This window comes from Chrysochloris asiatica, unplaced genomic scaffold, assembly GCF_000296735.1.
Source record: "Chrysochloris asiatica unplaced genomic scaffold, ChrAsi1.0 scaffold00027, whole genome shotgun sequence".
NCBI lineage: Eukaryota > Metazoa > Chordata > Mammalia > Afrosoricida > Chrysochloridae > Chrysochloris > Chrysochloris asiatica.
The window spans coordinates 1,309,734-1,315,982 of record NW_006408545.1 but is presented as its reverse complement, the minus strand read 5'-3'; the positions used below and the strand labels follow the sequence as shown (position 1 = coordinate 1,315,982).

Below are 6,249 nucleotides of genomic sequence, written 5' to 3'. Positions count from 1 at the left end.
AAATGACCAATACCAGTCCATTTCAGCTCACTAATGCCTAAAATATCAATGTTGATGCGTTCCATTTCATTTTTGACAACTTCCAATTTTCCCAGATTCGTACTTTGCACATTACACATTCCGATTTTCAATGGATGTTTACAGCTGTTTCTCTTCATCTTGAGTTGTGGCCCATCAGCAAATGAAGGTTCCATGCACTTTTGTCCCCCGAGCTTAACTCTATTCACGTCATCATGGTCAACTCTACTTTGAGGAGGCATCTCTTCCCCAGTCACATTCTGAGTGCCTTCCCACCTTCCGGTCCTGTATCTGACAATGTTTCTCTGCTATTCATAGAGTTTTCAGTGACTAGCGATTTGGAAGTAGTTTGTCACTCTTTCTTCTTAGTCTGTTTTGTCTGGAAGCTCATCTGAAACCTGTCCACTGTGGGTGACCCTGCCAGTTATTTAAAATACCGGTAGCATTGCCCTCAGAATCACAGTAACTCAAGCCACCACAGCACAACAGACAGACGAGTGGTGGCCGTTTGATTTTATGTCGATACAGTCACTATAAATTTCTATGTCAATCCTGATGCAATCCTGATATAATCAACATACAATCAAGATGTTCTCTCCCAAGGTGGTGCCTCCTGGAATAGCTGAGTGTCTTGACCCAGAATACAATGGATTTCTGGATTCCTTTCAAATTCCCCAGTTGTAAACCCTCCGATCCTCCAAACATATCTTTTTATTTGTTTCAGAGTTCCAACACTATATCGTGAGCCTTCTTGGCCCGGTATTCCCTGTTGTTGTTGACCAACCTCCTCACTACACATCTACCTGATCCGCCATCTTGAAGGATCAAGGCATGGTAGTGTAGTGGTTAGACCTCGCTGCTTCGAAGTAATGGAGAACATAACCATATGCACCACCCAAATATATGTAATTTTCATGCAAATGACATGTATGAGTTTAAATAGCTATCACTGCTTTTTAAAATACTTATATAAATAAGCAAAGATGCTTACATCACAGTATTAAACATAAATTTTGGTAGAAGAGAAATATTGGACACATACACAAAGGTAAATCAAAAATTATAGCTACAAAATCATTGTGGTTGTTGTTAAATGCCATTGACTTGGGTCTGACCCATAGTGACCCTGTATAGGGTTTCCAAGGAGCAGTTGGTGAGCTTGAACTACTTATCTTGTGGTTCTAACAGACTTTTCAGTTCAGATCATTAACCCACAACAGCACATGAGAACTCCACAGAAACAAAATCATAGAATTCTTTATTAAATAAAATTAATAAAATGTGAACTTATTGTTTCTCAGTATATCCTCTATATTTGCTGTTATTGTTGTTAACTGCCATCAAGTCAGTTCCAACTCATTGACCTGGTATATGTTTTCTTTTCAGGATCAAAAACCCTCATCTTTCTCCTGAAGATCGGATGCTGGGCTCAAACCACGGATCTGTAGTTCTCAGTCCAGTGCTTATCTTATGGAGCCACCATAATCCTTATCCTCTGTCTTTTGTTGTAGTTAAGTGCCATTTAGTTGGTGCTGACTTATAGCGACCCTATATAAGGTTTCTTAGGAGCAGCTGGTGGGTTTGAACTGCTAGCCTTTTGGTTAGAAGTCCAGTGCTGATCCTATGGCACCACACCAGGAGGCCATCCTCTGTTGTTGCAAGTGCCATTGAGTTGATTCCAATCCATAACGACCCGGTATAGGATTTCTGAGGAGTTGCTGGTAAGCTTGAACCACCAACCTTTCAATTCAAACTGACATTGCAGTACAGCACATTAAAACTCCATTCTCTGTTTATTGTTGTTGTTAACTACTACCGTCAAGTCGATTCGGACCCATAGCAACCCTCTATAGAGTTTCCAAGGAGCAGCTGGTGAGCTTGAACCATAAACCTCGCAGTTCAAATGACTTTGCAGTCTGATGCATTAATCAACAGTGCCACACCAGGACTCCTATCCTCTGTTTGTTGTTCTTGTTAGGTGCCATTTGGTTGGTACCAACTCATAGCAACTCTATGCACAACAGTACGAAACACTGCCCGGTCCTTAGCCAACCTCACAATTGTTGCCACACTTGAGCCCATTGATGCTGCCCCTTGGCCAATCCATCTTTCTTGGTGTCTTCCTCTCTTTCTCTGATGCTCCATCTTACCAAATATAATATCCTTCTCCAGTGACTTGTCCCTCCTAACAATATGTCCAAAGTATGTGAGACAAAGTTTGGCCATTCTGGCCTCCAAGGAGCCCTCTGGCTACACTTCATCCAACACAGATATGTTTGTTCTTTCAGCAGCCCATGGCACTTTCAATATTCTCCTCCAACACCATAACTCAGAAGCATCAATTTTTTCACAGTCTTCCTTACTCATTGTCCAACTTTTACATGCATATGAGGTTATTGAAAATACCATGGCTTGGGTCAGGCACACCTTAGTCATCAAGCTGACATCTTTGTTCTTCAACACTTAAAAAAGGTCTTGTGCAGCAGATTTGCCTAATGCAATACGTCATCTGATTTCATAACTGCTGCTTTCATGAGTGTTGATAGTTGATTCAAGAAGAATGAAGTCCTTGATAACTTCAATCTTTTCTCAATGATAACAATGTTGTTTATTGGTCCAGTGGTGAGGATTTTTGGTTTCTTTACACTAAGATACAATCCATACTGAAGGCTGTGCTCTTTGATCTTCATCAGTTAGTATTTTAAGTCCTCTTCACTTTCAGCAAGCAAGATTGTATCGTCTGCATATCGCAGGTTGTTAATGAGTGTTCCTCCAATCCTGATGCCATGTTTTTCTTCATATAACCCAGCTTCTTGGATTATTTGCTCAGCATACAAGTTGAATAAGTACAGTGAAAGAATACAACCCTTTCGCACACCTTTCTTAATTTTAAACCATTCAGTGTTCCCATGTTATATTCAAACAACTGCTTCTTGGTCCATCTACGGATTCCTCATGAGCACAATTAAGTGTTCCAGAATACTCATACTTTGCAGTGTTGTCCATAGCTTGTCATGATCTGCACATTTGAAAGCCTTTGTGTAGTCAAGAAAGCACAGGTAAACATCTTTCTGCTATTCTCTGCTTTCAGCCAAAATCCATCAGACATTAACAATGATATCCCTCCTTCCACACCTCTTCTGAATTCAGTTTGAACCTCTGGAAGTTCTCTGTCAATGTATACTTGCAGCCGTTTCTGTATTACCTTTAATTACACTTTACTCGCATGGGATAGCAATGATAGTGTCTGATGATTTCCACATTCCATTGGGTCACCTCTCTTTGGAATGGGCACAAATATGGATCTCTTCCAATCAGTTGGCCAGGTAGTTGTCTTCCAAATTTCTTGGCAAAGATCAGATGGAAGCATGGTATTTTCAGTAACTTCATATACTAATGAAAGCTGAACAACGAATAAGGAAGACCATAAAAAAATTAATGGCTTTGAGGTATGGTGTTGGAGGAGAATATTGAAAGTGCCATGGAGTGCCAAAAGAACTAATAAATCCATTTTGGAATAAGTGCAGCCAGAGTGCTCCTTGGAGGTCAAGATGTCCAAACTTTGTCTCTCTTACTTTGGAAATATTGTTAGGAGGGACCAGTCACTGAAGAAGGATATCAGGTTTGGTAAGGTGGAGGGTCAGAGAAAAAGAGGAAGACCCCCAGCAAGATGGATTGGCCAAGTGGCAGCATTGATGGACTCAAGCGTGGCAACAGTAGTGAGGTTAGCCCAGGATCAGGCAGTGTTTCATTCTGTTGTGCATAGGGTCACTATGAGTCAGTACCAACTCGATGGCACCTAACAACAACAACAACAATACGTCATTTGATCTCTTGACAGTTACTTGCATGATCACTGATTCTGAATCCAAGCAGAATGTCTTTGACAACTTCAGTCTTTTTTCTCCATCTATCATAACTATTTATTGATCCAGTTTTGAGGATTTTTGTTTTACTTACATTGAAATTCAATTTATACTGAAGGCTGTGATCATTGACCTTCATCATTAAATATTTCAAGTCCTCTTCAGATCCAGTAAGCAAGCTTGTGTCATCTGCATATCACAGATTGTTAATGAGCCATCTTCCAATCCTGATGCCACTTCTTCATATAATACAACTTCTCAGATTATTTGTTCAGCATACAAATTGAATAATTTTGAGTTTTGCTCCAAGCTTCACAGGAAATCCAGGTGTCCTGTTTGAGCACAAAGGTGTGAACTGTTGCTGTCATTATTTATCTGCTAAACTGCATCATTTCTGTATCCCAGGGCATTGGGATTGGCAAGAGTGAAGACCTACCCTGTTTCCTGCTCAGGAATGAATTGAAATATTTCCAAAGAATGACCATGACCACAACCTCTTTAGAAGAAAGTACACAGAATTTGGTGATTATGGGTAGGAAGACCTGGTTCTCCATTCCTGAGAAGAGTTGGCTTTTGAAAGATAGAATTAACTTGGTACTCAGTAGAAAATTCAAGGAATCCTTAATAAGTAGCTCATTTTCTTGCCCAATGTCTGGATAATGCCTTAAAATTTATTGAACAATCAGAATTAGGAAATAAAATCGACATAGTTTGGATAGTAGGAGGCAATTCTGTGTACAAGAATGCCATGAACCAGCCAGGTAATGTTAGACTGTGACAACAATCATGCAGGAATTTGAAAGTGAAACATTTTCCCCTGAAATTAATTTAAAGAAATACAGATTTCTCCCAGAATACCCAGGTGTTCTTTATAATGTCCAGAAAGATAAAGACATTAAGTACAAATTTGAATATATGAAAATTTTGATTAATATGAAACCATCTTCTGATTTATTTCAAGTTTCTCTTTTCCTGTACAAAGAATTATGTATTTTAACATCAGGGAAACAATTTTGTTAACTTTCAATATGTGAATAATTATTTCTAAGCAGTATTTTTGTTTTTTCTCCTTTAATCCTAAATAGACTATCAAATACCATTTGTGAAATGTTTCTTATTGTAACTACTAAAAAGCCTCTACCTCAAGGGTGCAGATTGGGTCTTTTCCACTCTACATATATAGGTGTGTCTGTTAGGGCAGCCAAGAGTCCTAAAGCCCCTGGTAGTATGAGTTAACATCAAAGCCTATAGAGATTAAAGTTCAATCCATACTGAAGGCTGAGTTAGATAGATTATAGACAGTTAGATAGAGATAGATTAGACCAAATGGTGGGAATCAATTACAAACAGAAAAATTGTAGTTCAAGCTTTAAAAGAAAATTGTATCAGAATAAGGACTATATCCTGAGTGTATCTGGTAAAAGTTCTTTTCACTCAGACGGTATTAATGAATTGAGAACACCAATATATTACATAGAGACTGTAAAGGGGCAGTCAGAAGACTAATTTTTTTATAATAAAAGGGAAGAAAAAGTTTGATATCTTTAGATATCTTGTTTCTGATCTTCTGTGAAATTCAGTGGGATGTTGCAATGATAGAACAAGCTATGTTGCTATTGTTATGGGCTGTCGAGTCAGTTCTGACTTATAGCAACCCTGTATAGGGTTTCAGAGGAGTGGCTGGTGGGTTTGAACTACCTATCTTACAGCTCAAATTGACCTTGCAGTCCAGCATGTTATCTTGCAGTGCCAAACCAGGACTTCTGAACAAGGTATACTGCTCTTTGGGAAAAAAAAGGGCACTATGGGTTAATGTGGCAGACTGCAAAGCCCTTTGAACTACAAGGTCAGTGGTTCAAGCTAACCAACTACTTCCCGGAAACCCTATACAGGGTTGCCATGAGTCGGAACCGACTTGATGGCACTTAACAACAACAACAACAGCAATAGCAAGCATAATGGCTAATATATCTTATTCAAAGGTTCCACCTTGAAATCTTCATGCTCAGCAAAATTAGTGAGTCAGAAAATAAACTTAATGAAGTTAAAAGTAAAAAATTAAAATATTTTAATCAATTATGGTATTGTGGGTTATGTTTTGGGTTACTAACTTCAAGGTCAGCAATTAAAACCCACCAGTTGCTCTGTGAAATAAAATAAGGCTGTCTGCTCCCATAAAGATTGTCAGCCTCAGAAACTCTTAAGGAGCGAAAGGGCCACGGGCTGCCAAAAGAACCAACAGATCCGTTTTGGAAGAAGTGCAGTCAGACTGCTCCTTGGAGGCCAAGATGGCCAAACTTTGTCTCTCATACTTCGGACATATTGTCAGGAGGGACCAGTCACTGGAGAAGGATATCATGTTTGG

At 39.2% G+C, this 6,249-nt stretch overlaps 1 pseudogene; it reads left to right on the top strand.

Moving 5' to 3' along the window:
- The first annotated feature begins 4,265 nt into the window (after positions 1–4,265).
- Positions 4,266–4,904, top strand: LOC102825941 (annotated as a pseudogene).
- Positions 4,905–6,249: the final 1,345 nt, after the last annotated feature.